This window comes from Pleurodeles waltl, chromosome 1_2 (assembly GCF_031143425.1).
Source record: "Pleurodeles waltl isolate 20211129_DDA chromosome 1_2, aPleWal1.hap1.20221129, whole genome shotgun sequence".
Lineage (NCBI taxonomy): Eukaryota > Metazoa > Chordata > Amphibia > Caudata > Salamandridae > Pleurodeles > Pleurodeles waltl.
The window spans coordinates 100,265,582-100,282,433 of record NC_090437.1 but is presented as its reverse complement, the minus strand read 5'-3'; the positions used below and the strand labels follow the sequence as shown (position 1 = coordinate 100,282,433).

At 46.9% G+C, this 16,852-nt stretch overlaps 1 protein-coding gene across 1 annotated transcript in view; it reads left to right on the top strand.

The window, feature by feature from the left end:
* GAK (cyclin G associated kinase) overlaps positions 1 to 16,852 on the top strand; it is a 1,188,967-nt gene that overhangs the window by 956,477 nt on the left and 215,638 nt on the right. The gene's annotated exons all lie outside the window — the stretch shown is intronic.

Sequence of the window (16,852 nt, the reverse complement as noted above, 5' to 3'; positions counted from 1 at the left end):
TCGTGTTTTTAATTTTGTCTGCAAGGTGGCACAATTTGTGCTGCAACCCTTAGGGACCTTCTTTAGTACCCTAAGCCCTAGGTGCCAGGAGTACCACTTACTAGTGACTTATAATGACAACTAAAGGTTTGCTAATTGGGAAAAATGACTGTGCAATTTTAGGGAGAGAGATCTGGCACTAGGGCCTTGGTTAACAGGAACCCAGTGCACTTTCAGTCGAAATCACATCAGATACCAGGCAAAAAGTGGGGGCTAACCATGCCAAAAAGGATGCTTTCCTACACTGGGGCTTCATCCTCTGAATCCCTGCTCCCCTTTAATGAAGCCCTTATGGATATCCTAATGGGTACCTGGTCCAACCCCAGCACAGGGTCTCTGTGAACAGGACAGTTGACCGGTGCCATCACCCTGCTCTGGGAGACCCAGGTTTCCTTACACAACACCCTACCCCTGAGAGCTTGGTTATCCAAGACTCCGCCTCCTAGGTGGTGTTCCCTTCCGCACCCCTGGATAGGGAATCCAAGAGGTTGGACACATTTGGGAAGATTATGTTTTTTTCCACCAGCCTGGCATTGCAGTCCGTGAACACTGCATGCCTTTTGGGGTGTAATTCTCACACACTGTGGAATATGGTTGGGCAATTGCTGCCTCAGGTCCCAGAGGAGGCCCTGGCTGTACTTTCCCAAGCAGTTGGTGATGGGAGAGCTTCAGCAAAGTTCACAAACAGATGTGGATTGGATACGACTGACACACTGGGCAGGCTGCTTAGGCAGGTGCCTTGAGGCGCCATTCCTGGTTGAAGATGTCTGGCTTTTCAAGGGATTTTCAAGCTAATCTTATGGACATGCCCTTTGGTGACACCCGTCTCTTTGGAGAGAAAGTAGACTTTGCACTTGAGCGCTTCAAGGATTCTTGCACTACATTCAGGTCCTTGGGCCTCTGGGGCATCCCCTTGTCCCCCTCAGCCTCCTCTACGTCTCTTTTGTCTCTATAGAAGGGGCGCCCAGCCACATCTGTTTTCCTCCATCCGCCATGCTGTGTATAATGCCCAGCCTTTGCGTGGCCAGGGATGTGGGATCCACTGTCCTCTTGGATCAGGGAGCCAGCAATCTGCGCAGTCTGACACCTGCCCTCCTCCCTCCCTAACTCCCCCCCCAAACACCACCACCATCTCCACCTCCACAGCTGCCTCCAAACCTTCCTAGTATGATGCTTCCCCACCAGGGGCCAGTCTGCAGCAGGGTCTGCCATCACCTCCTCCACAGACAGTCCATCACGTCAGACAGATGGGTTTTACCAAAGACTCTCATGTGTTCACCAAGATGATGGCAGTGGTCACAGCTCATTTGCACAGATCAGGGAGTTTCAGTCTTTCTGTATCTTGACGTCTGGCTGTTGAAGACGGGCTCACACCAGGCTGTCGTCTCCCAACTCCGGACTATAGCAACCTCCTGCATTTGCTGGGGTTCACTCTAAATGTGCCAAAGTCACACCTGACTCCCTCTCAGAGCTCCCTCTCATTGGAGCTCTTCTGATTGCGGTGCAGTTTGTCTTATACTCCTGAGTGGCGGGTCCACGATATTTAGGCTGTGATTCTGATGTTTCAGCCGGTATCCTGGATTTCGGTGATAAGGACTCTGAGGCTGCTGGGCCTCATGGCCTCCTCCATCCTGCTGGTGACATGTTCCAGATGGCATTTGTGGACTCTTCAGTGGGACCTGAAGTTCCAGTGGATGCAGCATCGGGGAAATCTCTCCAACAAGGTCGAGATCTTGGAGGGAAGTGTGCAAGGTCTGCTGTGGTGTTTAATGGACTGCGATTGGGTCAATAGCATCTCCCTTCCCCCAACCAGATCTGACAGTAATGGCAGAAGCATCACCCCTGGGATGGGGCGTCTATCTGGGAGAGGTGGAGATCAGAGGCATCTGGTCTTCGGGGAAATTTGGACACCACACTAACCTGTTCGAGCTTTGTGCGATCTGCTGTGGCGTTAAAATGATTTCTTCCCTCTATCAAGGGAGAGGTGGTACAGGTGTTCACAGACAACACTACCAACATATGGTACTGTAACAAGCAGGGCAGGGTGGGGTCATGGACCCTTTGTCATGAGGCTCTGCGCTTCTGAACATGGCTGGAACAGCAGGGCATATCTCGGGTGGTTCAACATCTGTCAGGCTCTCTGAGCGCCAGAGCAGACAAACTCAGCCCAAAAATGCCTAGTGGATCGCAAATGGCGTCTTCACTTGGAGGTGGCGCATACTCTTTCAGCAATATGGAGACCCTTGGTTAGAGATCTGTTCACTTCAACCGAAAACGTATAATGTCCGCAGTTTTGCATGCTGAAGTTTTCAAGGTGGCTCTCCCTCAGAGAGGCTTTTAGTCTTGAGTGGAATTCAGGCCTCCTATGCACCTTTCACCCATACCACTCCCATGCAGAGTTCCAAGAAGATCAGGAAATACCAGGCCCAAGTAATCCTTGTGGCTCGGGCCTGGGCACAGAGTCTGGTATCCCAAGCTGCTGAGCATGTCCATCGATCCTCCGATCAGACTGCGCCTTTGGGAGATCTTCATTCTCAGCAGCAAGGGAGAGTTCTTCACTTGAACCTGTTCACTCTCCACTTTCTTTTGTGGAGATTGATTGGCGGCAGTTGACAGCTTTTGACCTTTCTCCCAAAGTCTTTTAACGTCATCTTGGCAGCCAGGGGTCCCTCCACCAAAGTGGTACATGCCTGTCAGTGGAAGAAATTTGTGTCATGGGGCACAGATAAGTCTGTTGATCTCCTTTCTGCTCCTCGTTCTAAGGTCCAAGTGTTCATTCTTTCCTTTGCCCAGCAGGGCTCTGCTCCGGGCACTCCTAAGGGCTATTTATCTGCCATCCCTGCCTTCTTGCAGTTACCTGATCAACCCACCTTATTCAAGTCTCCTATTGTACATAGGTTCCGGAATGGCCTTAATCATCTCATCTCGTCTCTGTCCCCATTCATTATGCCCCAGTGCAATCTTAATTTGATTTTGACAGTTTTGATGTGCTCTCCTTTCTTCACAACTGTCTCCTCAGGCTTCCCATTGAAAGCAGCCTTTCTTGTGGCATTTACATTTGCCCGCAGAGTGAGTGAGCTGCCGGCCTTATCATCTAAGCCACCCTTCCTTACTATCTATCCTGCAAAACCAGGAACTCTTTTCTGCCAAAAGTGGTTATGCCTTTTCATGTAGGCCAATCCATCACAGTGCCTACTTTTTATGCAGCCCCACATCCTTCTAAAGAAGAGGAGACACTCCTGCCTGGACCCTAAAGGAGCATTGGTGTTCTACCTTGATCTTACAAAAGAGTTCCAGGTGGACAAACAACTCTTTGTGGGGTATGTGGGTGTGAAAAAAGTCAGGCACTGGAAATTGTGCTGTGCATTAAATTGTGCTACGCATTTGCCAAAAAGCAACATCCTAGGGGTTTGGGAGCTCATTCGTCTAGAGTTAAAGCTGCAAACTCTGTGTTAGCATGCAGTGTTCTGCTCCTGGACATCTGCCAGGCAGCAGTGTGGTTCTCTGCACACTTTTATCAAGTACTACTACCTGGACAGACATCCGTAGTATTGGGCACTTTGCCCATTCGGTCCTGCATGTTTTTCTCATTTGAAATTGGTTTGCAGACCCTCCTTCGGGAATGGTATTGCTTGGGTATCTATTCAAAGGTAAGGTATCTGCAGCTAGAAGTCTGTCAGATGGACAATTTGCTTACCTTCTGTAACTCCTTATCTGGTAGAGACTGTTCTAAAGTAGCACCTTTCTGACATAGTTACCCCAACTTTGTGCCTGGTGTGAAAATGTTTAGACTGTAGTACAGTTGGATCCTGCTAACCAGGACCCCAGTGCCAGTACTCTCTCCCCTAAATTTAGTTTGTAACTTTTATACCTCACAATTGAAATACTGGTGCACCCATGTAAGTCATTAGTATATGGTATTTAGGTACCCAGGGCATTGGTACACCAGGGATTCCCCCTTGGGCTGCAGCATATATTGTGCCACCCAATGGGGCCCATGCAAACTGTGACTACAAGCCTGTCATTGCAGCCTATGTGAAATAGTGCGTGCACCTTTTACCCCTGATATAAGGTTTACTGTATGTCACAGTCACTTCACTCTGACACTATAAGTCACCCCTAAGTTAGGCCCTTCAGCCCAAGGGCAAGGTGCACGGTTCTCGGTGTGAGGGCAACCCTGACTGAGCAGAGGTGCCCCTACAATCCCCTGAACCCATTTTCTGCTTTTTGTAAGTGTGGGGAAGCCATCTTAAGGTATGTAGTGGACACTGCTCAACACAAGATGTCCAGCTACATAATGAGGTCACCAAACCTAGGCATGTTTGGTGTTAAATGTTTTGGAATCATGCAACTACACAGGTATTTGCATAATACTGTGTACTCTGAGGGTAACTTAGGGGATACCCCATGTCTGCCTCTACAGCTTTGCAGGGTCTGCATGTGAGCCTGTGCTGCTGCCGACCCTATGCCCTCCTGCTAACTTGGGCAGGCGAATATTGAACATGTGGTTTCCTGTAGAGCAGAGATGTGACCACCTCTCCTTTAGAAATAGGTGTCGCTGGGGTGGGGGAGGCTCTTAGCGCGACCAGACTGCTTTGAAGGGCACATTTGGTGCCCTTCGGCATAACCTGGTTTGCACCAGTGCTTGATCCCCCGGCCCATGCTCTGGCTCAAAACCACACAAAGGGAGATGCACAGAGCTCTGCCAAGTGGCCACTTGATACTGCCATCTTGGAAATAGAATGAGCAGAGGCCCCTGGGAATGTCTGACTGGTTATTCCAACTGGGTGACGTCCCTGGCCGCCCTCTCTGATAGGTGGGTCATTGCAGTAATTGTCCATCCCCTTTCTTGGGTTACTTAAGGGCTCCTCAGAGGGTGGGACCCTAGGTTTGTCTGCAAGACTTCAGTAACTTTCTGCAAGTCTCCTTTGCAAGACACTTCTGCAGCCTGGACACCGCTATACTTTGCTGGAACCATAAGCAAGACTTTAACCAGTAGGATGGCTCCTACTGCAACATTGTTTCCAAGTTCTGCCAAGACTACTGCACCCCTGTGTCTGTGCATCCTCTAGAAACACTGGGACTCTGCCTGCACTCAGGAAAGCAAGAAGGATTCTCCCTTGGAGTGAAGGAGTCACTCCCCTACATCTGCAGGTACCTCAATGACCGGCTTTTGGATCCTGCTGTCCCACGGACCCTTCAAGGCTCTACAACACAGGTGGCCGTCCTGTAGATCTCCAGAAGTCCAAATTAGCTTCCTTGCAACTGGGAAGTCTGTGGTCCCTCGCTGGAGCTGCATGGCTGGAATCCCTGTACACTGTGTCTCTTTGTTGTTTCCAAGATTTGATGACTCTTCAGACCAAAGACATCCTAGTCCCAAGAATCCCCAGCCTCAAGCTCCAAGAACGACGTCCTCTCTGCAACTCCTGCGACATGGGCACCGTCTTTGCTGTACTGTTGAGGCCTCCCTGTGCCTTTCTCCAGAGAGTCCTACTGGGGACTCCACAGATTCCTGAATGGCTCTCCTGCGTGCTGAGGGCTGGCCCTGACCTACATGCCAAGATCAGGTCGCCTGGACCTTGCTGGTACTCGCATATCCTGCAACGCTTTCCCGCATTTGCCAAGGCTTGTTGATGGGTCCCACTGACCCCTCTGCAATTTGACGACCAACGTGAAACAGCTCATGGACTACTCCTGGGATCTTCCTGCATCGCCTGGACTCCACAGCTGCACTTCTTGGTCCACCATTCTACAGGAAAGCATCTCCGAGAAGGGTGGGCATTGCCCTTCTGCACTGCCTGGGAATGTCCAAGTGGTCTTGACTCTGTCCCCTCTTTCCTTAAGTCCTCTTCTTCAGGAATCCATACCTGGGTTCCACCGAACTGGTTCACGGATCGCGACAGCAGCTGGACAACTGAGGTCCGCATTGACTTCAACAGGAGATTCCAACACAACTTCATCACTATGCACATGGGCTCCCTGGTGAAATTACTCCACTGTTCTTGGTATCCATGGGTGGGGGCACTATCCAACCTTCGTTGTCAAAATGGGTTTCCTCAGTGTCCTATGGGAAGGGTCCCAAACCGCAAGAACTCCAACCGCAACTTCTCTGTGGTATCCTTTGGACACTGAGCCAAAATTACTTTTCTGCACACAGGCTCCTGGGAAATCCTAGCTACTTTCTTTTGGGGTTTTAGTACTTCCCCAGACCTAAGGGTCCTGGGGTGGTAGTGTGGGTTAGGAGTGATCTTCGCATTCCATTTTTTTGGTGTATGGTTTAGACCCCCTAAATGCCCCATGTTATTTTAAATCTTGACCTACCTGTTGCTAAGTATATTTTTGTATGTCCATATCTCCGGTTAGGAGATATACCAAAGTTAGTTCTAGAGTTTGTGTTATAATAAATATTGCATATTTTTCTAACACTGGTTCTTTCCTGTGTATACATCACTGAGTGGTCTGGACTCTGTCCCCTCTTTCCTTAGGTCCTCTTAGTCTGGAATCCACTCCTGGGTTCTATCGACCTGGCCCACGGGTCACAACAGCAGCTGGACAACCCAGGTCCCCTTTGACTTCGACAGGAGGTTCCAACACACTTTTACCCCTATGCACCTGGACTCCTTGGTGTAGGTACTCTGCTTGTCTGGGTATCCACAGGTGGAAGCACTCTTGAATCACCCTTGTCCAAACTGGTTTCCTCGGGCTCCTCTGGGAAGTGTCCTAGAACACAAAAACTCTACCCGTGACTTCCCCATGTTGTCCTACGGACACTGACCTGAGATTACAGCTCTTCAGATGGGGGCCTAGGGAATCCTAATTACTTCCCTTTGGTGTTTTATTGCTTCCCCGGTCCTAAGGCTCCTTGGGTATTTGTCTTAGTTGGCAGTGACTTTCACATAAATTCTTTTTTTTGTTTTTTGTTTTTAAGTATATGGTGTACCCCTCCCCCCACAGAGGCCTGCGTTATTTTATGCCTTTACTTACCTATTTCTCAGTATAACTATGTGTGGGTATATATCTCCGGTTAGGAGATATGCCGAAGTTAGTTTATTGCCTATTTTTTAATAAACAATAAATCACTTTTCTTAACACTGATGTGGTTCTTCAATGTGTGTACATCGCTGACTGATCTATGTGGTATTTGCAACCACTCTACACCCTCCTAGATAAGCCTTAGCTGCCTTCTACAGCTACGCTTATGAGAGCTCTGGTTATCCAGAGTCGCCTATACGATCACTAAGGGTTGCCTAGACTCAGTACAGGGTGCCTCAGCTATTAGTGTATATTTTATACTGAGCCAGCCTCCTACATTCTTCTTCCGGAATCCAGGCTTTGGTTCCACCGACCACAGGTCATGACAGAAGCTAGACACCTGGGGTCCCCCATTGACTTCATCAGGATATTCCAACATGACTTCTCCTCTATGCACTTGGGCTCCCTAGTGTAGGTACTCTACTTCTCCTGGTATCCACAGGTGAGGGAACTCTTGAACCTCCCTTGTTCCACCAGATTTACTCAATGTCTTCTCAGAAGGCTCCTAGAACAAGAAACCTCCAGCCAAAGCTTTCCCTTGTTATCCTATGGACACTGACCTGGGGTTACAATTCTGCACACAGGTGCCTGGGGAGCCCAAGCTACTTACCTTTGGTGTTTTAGTACTTTGCCAGTACTAATGGTCCTTTTGTGGTAGTTTTGGTTGGTAGTGATGCTCGCATTCCATTTATTTTTTTAGTATATGGTTTCTCCCCCCCCCCCCCCCCCCCATAGGGGCCCATGTTATTTTATGCTTTTAATTACCTGTTTCTAAGTATATTTTTGTATGTGCATATCTCCAGTTAAGAGATAAACTAAAGGTAGTTTAGTGTTTTAAAAAATAAGACATTTGTCTGACCACTGGTGTGATTCTTTCCTGTGTGTACATCACTGACTCACCCATGTGGTATTTGCAACTGCTTTACACCCTCCTGGATAAGCCTTAGCTGCTTTCCACAGCTACCCTTTGAGAACTCTGGTTATCTAGAACTTCCTACACTATCACTACTGGTTGTCTGGACTTAGTACAGGGTACCTCCCCTGTAGGTGTGTACACCATATATTGAGCCAGCCTCCTACATAGACTATAGCTGCAGATTCATTAACGTTCCACCCATCCTCCCTGCTCTGCAAACTGATTTCTAGGGGTCAGGACTTCCCTTTCAGGGCCCTAGTTTGAACACACCAACAGTGATCAGTGTTCTTCATGCCTCCGCACTTGTGGTGTGGAAAGTTGTGAAAAGAAACTGACATCTGTGTACCTGGGTGGTGGCTGTATGAGAACCGCAGCATCATTACCATGCAGAGCCGATCAGCCCCACCTTTAGCTGTGCTCATGAAAAATCTTCTGGATCCAGTCTGATGCCTGGAGAGAACTGAAAGGTAAGAAATCTGCAGCTAGATATAGTTTGTATCAGATACGGTGTTACCGAAGGTAAGTAACTTGTCAGTTACTGCTGGCAACCTTGCCTAACTTACTGGGGTGATTACAGGTGCTAATCTTGAATATGGTGGCTGCTAATGTAATCATGTCTGATGTTGTGACTATTAAAACACTACGATACTAATTTTAGTAGCTCAGGAAGATTTTTATTGACCATAATTAACTTGTACTAATGAAAAGGTTAGAGGACCCCCGGCCTAAAGGCTTTCAGAATGCTGAGCTACCTCATGCTTACTGCTCAATACCCATGCAGCTGTTGCCAACTCCCAAGGTACCTGAAAACAAACTGAATGTGTAAAACAACACCAAATAAGTTAAACAAACACCTGTGAAGAAACATGTTGAATAAAGCTAACTTAACATTGAAGCATAATCACTGAAATCATATACAAAATCTAAAGCTACACATTTTAAAATAAACTGTAACAACTATAACAACAATATTCCTACAATATGAATCTGGCATGCTAAAATAAGTTTCTAATATACTGAAACATTCAAAGAAGGTACTGAGCTGATTCATAGCAGCAATGAAAAGAGGAAGGTGGTTGTCATCCTGGGGTTTAAAATTACTGTGGTATTTTAATTGTAGAATTGTGTGTTTGCATAAAAGTTTAATTTAACTGCATTAATGAGTAAGAATAAAATACTATTTCATAATGCCAACCTCGGGTCTTGATGGGAAATCCACAACAATTTTTAAACTGAAAACAGGAAAGCCTAATTATGATTAGTAGTTTGCCATAGTTATTCAAATCTTGCACCATAACTCTTCTGGGTTCATCTCTTTAGAGTCTGGGTGGCAGTATTAGGCGTGAGGGGTAAGGTTACTGTAGAGCCACCTCATATATTATAGTTGGGCTTCCGTCTTGTTTGTGAAGCATTATGACATTGGTGAGGTATTGGTCCGTCTGTACAAAGGACAGGTAACTGTCATTATGTGGTGACTAATATCCATCTGCCTTTTAAGGTGCTCTCTAATGACATGTATGGTTTAAGCAAGTCGGTGGTCAGAAGAGGAAATATATCCCTCATGGATCCCATGTTTATTATTAGCGCAATCAATCTCATCATTATTAGAGAGACCTCCCTTATTTTGTCCCTCATAGTCTTAAGAGATAATCAGAAGTTTATTAAAACATTGGCTTAACTGTTTTAGGGTGGGCAGCCGTTGTCAGTCTTTCAGATATATTAATGCTCTGTAATCTATAATTATTAGAATCGGGCCTGCCCATATTTTTCCCCCCTACACTGTAAAGAGATAATCAATGTTATGTTACCGATTTTGTATGGTCTCTCCTGCCATTGAAAATTATTCACGTCCTCCCAGCCTTTTCTTTTGTCAGATTTGGGATGAACATGCTCCTTCTTAGCCATGAGAGCTACTGCATTTGGCCCATCGCATGTGACTATGTTTCAGCTGTTCGTGCCTCCACCTCTGATCCTGGCACATTTGAGCAAATCTGAATACCAGCGGTATAGCCTAGATCAAAATGTTTTTTTTTTTTTAAATCTGATAGAGACTAATAGCTGCAGATTCCTTACTTTCGAATTTCTCCTGGAGCATCGGCATTGTGACAGGTGCCAGAGAAGGTCACGTGTGTACGACTGGCGCTGGTCTGAAATTGGATCCACGAGACCCCATCGGTGCTGAGGTCAAGGCCGCTGACGCAGAACCTGATGGGGCCTCCTCTGCCCCCGCAGGCGCTATGGAAGGGTCGACCCACTTAAATATGCGGCACATGGCCTCGTAAAAGTCCATGACTTGAGCAGGCATCACTCCATCTTCCGGAAATGGAGGGAGGCGCGGAGTCAGACCTGGCATCGATTCTGCTGGATTGTGCCTGGAAAGCCGATGTTCCGAAGTCGTCAGCTGGCAGACGAGGCAAAGTCAAAGTCCCTTTATAACTTATTCTTCTTGTGCCTCTTTCCAGAGTGTCCTGAGGACCTTGCATGGGAAGAAGAGGACTTGGGGCTCCTGGAGCGGTCCCATGACCACCTCCTCGACCGGGGCCATGACCTCCTAGGAGTCGCGTCGGATGGCATAGACTTCCTTGGCCGCAAGCAGTTTTATGGACCACTTCTTCAAAGCCTTAGCGCCATTGCCTGGCAGTCCAAGCATGACTTGGAGTCGTGGTCACTCCAAGACACCATAGGTAGACTTCATGAGGGTCTGTAACCGACATGGCGTGGTGAGAGGCACCACGTGGCTTAAACCCTACCTTCCTAGATGTCATATCGACCCACTGTCAAAAAATCTTTGCCAAAACACTGAAAATAGCCTGTCAAGTGACAGAGGGGTAGCTCTCTTCAGATCTGCGCTAACTGGCACGGAAGAAAAGAACGAACGTCTGCGCGCCTGGGTGACACCTATAAAGGTGACCGAGACGTCACATCCAGCGCCGCTGATGTCACGTGGAACCTAACGGAGCCATCCAACAGTGGGTGCAGGGGTATTGCTCAAGAAAAAGTTTCCGGATCTAGCATGATGCCTGGGAAGTTCATAGGTAAGGAATCTGTTCTAGATATTGTCTCTACCAGCTAATGTGTTACCAAAGGTATGTAACTTGTTCTTTAATGCTATCAATACCTTCCAAAGCTATGATTTAGTTTTGCCATTTTTCCCTACGAACTTAGCATTCTGGGATTCAACATCATAAAGTACTAATGCTGGTATCTTTGTTACATTTACTTTCATAAGTAAGAGGGCATCCTTTTTACCCACAGAGCTTTAAAAATTAAAATATTCTGTGCCCCTCTCGAAGCTGCCTTTCTGATTGTTGGTAGTTGTGAGACAATGAAATATTAGTATTAGGTGTTACTCCAAGATACGGCAGCTCTTAACCCATCCAATAGTTTACTATTTATTAATGATTATCATGGAAAAGCTAGTCGCCTAGAGTCAGAAATCATTGTTTTTGTTTTACCTTTGTTTACCTCTGTGTTGAGAGCATGGCCAAAGCTTTCAGTTGGAGCTGCACACTTGTTAGAGTGCAGTACAAAAGGGCCAAATTATCTGCATACCCTAGGGTCGTCAAGTACAATCCTCGAAAAACAAACACTTTTTTTTTTGTAAGAACAGAAAATTTGCACTATATTATAAGGAAATAATTCATCAAGGACACAGGCCAGTTTAAGTCCCTTCAACCGGATGGTATTTTAGCCATTAATTACAGGAGCCTAAAACTGTCCTGATCCAGTTATGAGCATAAACTGCTTGAAGGCCTTAAATAGAAAACCGGGGGAATATATATATTTTTTTAATATCTTACTTCAAACTGAACATTGATCTCAGTCGCGGCTTGCTGGGCACGGAAGGGGCGGACGGCGTTTAAATTTTTTTTTTTTTTTTTTTTTTTTAAACACTTACCAGAACAGCACCATGCTGCTCGCGTTCTCCATCTCCTGTGCTTCTTTGCTGCAGGCACAGGCTCCCAGCCTGCCCTGCGTCAATCCTGATGCTGCTCAGAGCAGCGTCCGATTTGGCTGGGAGCACCCAGCCAGGGCACTCCCGGGCAGACTGGGAGCCCTGTGCATGCTCTCCGAGAGAGCCTACTGCGCATGTGTGTTGGGCCAGCCCGAGACGGCCGCCCAAATACGCATGCTTTCTCAGGGGGAGTGCTGTGCATTCCCCCTCACTGCTCATCACCTCCATGGCCCTGCTCCTTTACAAGAAAGCAATAATAGACGCAGTTTATTATCGTTTTCTTGTAAAGGTTTTGCAGCTGCTGCTGCTGGCCAGGGAGCGACCCTCTTCTGCCATAATGGAGGAGCCACCCCTGATTGCTCTACAGCAACCATAACGATCAGCAGCAGTCCACAAATTTCAGTTTTTTCCCTACTCACATTTGATCCTGAGTTACAAAAACCCACCTGTTCGGTGGCAACATGTTGTGGTCATTTAACCAAGTTTTCAGGTACTTAAGTACAACTTGAACAATAGTTTGATGGTTTTGTACTATATCCCCAATGCTTAATTTGAGCTGGTAGTTGCCGTTGGAGGGCATCAGCATTAATTTTGGGGGACTGGCACTTATTTTTCCTTTATCAGATACTTACCAAGTGAAAGATAAAAAAATAACTCACAGATCAGAAAGACAGAGTGGGGGGAAACGACAAAACCTGTCACAAACAGATAGAAGGAACCTGCAAGTGCGAGAAAGAGGCAGGGTAGTGGATTAAAGACTCCCGGGCTTGGTATTCGGTGAGATGTTGTTTATTTGCACCTTTAGTCACCAGCACTCTTTCTTTCACAAAGTAAGCCCTGTATATCCATTCTTATACAAGTGACATTGTGGCTCCCCTTACTGTAATTAGATATATTCTAGTTCTTTAAACAGTAATAACCCGTTAAAGACTGAGGCTGAAAGCAGGGGGTTTGATTTAAATAATGTTATGATACCCCATTTGTCCCTTGAGCCTTGGAGGGATTAATTTATTATACCCCCTTTAAAATGTAGGCTGCCATAGTCAGCTGAGTGTTATTAATCAAATCATCACTGCTGAAGTCCACACAAATTCTTAGAAAAACGTTTTCACTCCAACTTAGATATGACAATTTTAAACACCATGTGAGGTTAAGTACCACATGTAAGGAAATGCCTCCTTGGCATGGTTACCCCCTGACTTTTTGCCTTTTGTTGATGCCAGTTATGATTGAAAGTGTGCTGGAACCCTGCTAACCAGGCCCCAGCACCAGTGTTCTTTCCCTATACTGTACCTGTTTTCCCACAATTGGCACAGCCTTGGCACACAGACACGTCCCTTGTAAATGGTACCCCTAGTACCAAGGGCCCTGATGCCAAGGAACCTGCAAGTGCGAGAAAAAGAGGCAGTCTCTAAGGGCTGCAACATGTCTTATACCACCCTGGGGACCCCTCACTGAGCACATGCACACTGCCTCACAGCTTGTGTGTGCTGGTGGAGAGAAAATTACTAAATCGACATGGCACTCCCTTCAGAGTGCCATGCCCACCTCACACTGCCTGTGGCATAGGTAAGTCGCCCCTTGAGGAGGCCTTACAGCCCTAAGGCAGGGTGCACTATACCACAGGTGAGGGTATATGTGCATGAGCACTATGCCCCTACAGTGCCTAAGCAAAACCTTAGACATTGTAAGTGCAGGGTAGCCATAAAGAGTATGTGGTCTGGGAGTTTGTCAACACAAACTCCACAATTCCATAATGGCTACACTGAAATCTGGGAAGTTTGGTATCAAACTTCTCAGCACAATAAATGCACACTGATGCCAGTGTTGAATTTATTGTAAATACACTCTGTGGCCAGGAACAAAGCCTGTACTGGGTGGAGGTGCTTCTCACCTCCCCCTGCAGGAACTGTAATACCTGGTGGTGAGCCTCAAAGGCTCATGCCTTTTGTTACAGCACCCCAGGGCATCCCAGCTAGTGGAGATGCCTGCCACTCTGGCCACTGCCCCCACTTTTGGCGGCAAGGCTGGAGGAGATAATGAGAAAAACAAGGAGGGATCACCCACCAGTCAGGACTGCCCCCCAAAGGTAAGGTGAGCTGAGGTGACCCCTGCCTTTAGAAATCCTCCATCTTGAGATTGGAGTATTCCTCCAGTAGGATTAGGGTTGTGTCTCCACTCCCCCCCCTCTCAGGCAGAAGGCACAAAGAGGGTGTAGCCACCCTCCAGGACAGTAGCCATTGGCTTCTGCCCTCCTGACCTGAACACACCCCTAAATTTAGTATTTAGGGGCGACCCTGAACCCAGGAAATCAGATTCCTGCAACCTACACAAAGAAGAAGGACTAATGACCTGAAAGCCCCATGGAGACGACAACTGACTTGGCCCCAGCCCTACCGTCCTGTCTCCAGACTCAAAGAACCTGCACAGCGACGCATCCAACACGTACCAGCGACCTCTGAAGCCTCAGAGGACTACCCTGAACCGAAGGACCAAGAAACTCCAGAGAACAACAGCACTGTTCAAAAACAGCAATAACTTTGCAACTTTTTAGCAACTTTTAAAGAACTCACTCTTCCTGCCGGAAGCGTGAGACTTAACACCCTGCACCCGACGCCCCCGGCTCGAGCTCCAGAGAACCAACACTGCAGAGAGGACTCCCAGGCGACTGTGACCTCGTGAGTAACCTGACGACCCCCCTGCACCCAACAGCGACTCATACAGAGAGGATCCAGAGGCTCCCCCTGACCGCAACAGCCTGGAACAAAGAACCCGACCACTGGACCAAGCACTGCACCTGCAGCCCCCATCAGGCGACCCTCTGCCTAGCCCTGTCGGTGGCTGGCCCGAGAAGCCCCCCTGTGCCCTGCCTGTACCGCTAGAGTGACCCCCGGGTCCCTCCATTGACTTCTATTGAAAACCCAACGCCTGCTAAGCACACTGCACCTGGCCGTCCCTGTGCCGCTGAGGGTGTGTTTTGTGTGCCTACCTGTGTCCTCCCCAGTGCTCTACAAAACCCCCTAGGTATGCCCTCCGAAGAAGCAGGTACTTACTTGCTGGCAGACTGGAACCAGGGCACCCCTGTTCTCCCTAGGCACCTAAGTGTCTTGGGCCCTCCTTTGACTTCTGCACCTGACCGGCCCTGTTTTGCTGGTACAGTGACTTTGTGGTTGCCTTGAACCCCCAACGGTGGACTGCCTAGGCCCAGGAAACTGAACTTGTAAGTGCCTTACTTATCTCAGAAACTTAACCTTACTTACCTCCCCCAGGAACTGTTGATTTGTGCACTGTGTCCACTTTAAAAATAGCTTATTGCCTTTTTAACCTATACTGTGTATGTTACTGCTCTCATTCAAAGTTCCTTACTTACCTGTGTGAAGTACCTTGCATGTTATGTTTTTACCTCAAATCTTGAATCTTGTGGTTTTAAAATAAATTAAGAAAATATATTTTTCTATATAAAAACTATTGGCCTGGAGTTAAGTCTTTGAGTGTGTGTTCATCATTTATTGCCTGTGTGTGTACAACAAATGCTTAACACTACCCTCTGATAAGCCTACTGCTCGACCATACTACCACAAAATAGAGCATTAGTATTATCTAATTTTGCCACTATCAACCTCTAAGGGTTACCCTTGGACCCTTTGCACACTATCTCTCACTTTGAGATAGTATATACAGAGCCAACTTCCTATACCACGTATCCGTCTGCTTCACTTATATAAGACCGTTTCTTACAAATATCATTACCAGTTGATATTGCCACAGTGAGTGTAAAGTTATTAGAAAATAGTGCTTAACATAGGTTTGGTTTAGTAAGAATAAGTAGGCCGCATAAACAAGAGTTTTTGTTAAATAAACAATTTACAACGAAATGACAGTTCGGCCTGCTCCATAAGGACTTTTAGTCCAAGATTTTTACTAACAGTTTTAGTTCTGAGCGGCAATGACATTGCTGTACCTGACATTTAATAAGCCAAAAGCACTGAATATTTCGATTCTAGGCAAGGAAGTAGACCGTTCACAATGGTTTTTGACCAGTGCTTCCTAAACATCTCCTCAGAGCCATTTCCTATTATTTAGACCATATTTGAAATACCATCTGACCAGGGACAGGGTGTCCTGGGTTGATATTGCCCTTCCCTGTCCAGTACAAATCATATCCAACCAAACCAGTTCCTCATTGTGCCCTGCTTGTAAGAACTACTGCTGGACAAGAAGCTAAGTAGCCAGACCGGGGAGGACAAAGAGCAAGAACCAGCTGGCTGAAAATGTGCCCGGAGGAAGGCTTAACCAAGTAAGCTACCCCTTGCCCCATAGCCACCGGATCCTTGCAGGCAGGCTTGACTTTGCTAAACAGGCGTACATTTGAATAGACATAGTGTAGAGGAAATGCAGGAGACATTCAAGGACTATGGCTTTGGGATGCCTGTATTGCCATTTAACCTACTCAGCATTATATTAGTTTGTGAGAGCTGGCACTGCCTAAATAACCACATGTTCGATTATAACCCAAGAGTCACACAGCGGATTACAACCTTTCACCTTAAGCTTTAAAGTGGTGTTTACTTTAGAGTTTGATCACCTTAATGCATGAGTTTATAAACCATCTCTCTAAGCCCAGTGGCATCACATTTAAAGTCTTGGTGGACGCTAGTCCCCAAATTTAAATTTCTGGCTGGAGTCAGTGGCGTCCCCTCCACACAAACATTTTGACCGGGGCTGTTTGTTTTTTTGTTGCGTTAACAATAATGTACCACTGTGAGACTAAGATGAAAGACTCACATATCATATAGTTCAATTGAAGCTTTATAGTTTTCTGTTTGTTGCTATGGTGTAACTGACTGGAAAGTGAAGAAAGTGCGTAGTGAACATGAGATTCCAAGTCTCCTGGAGACTGCCCAGGATTG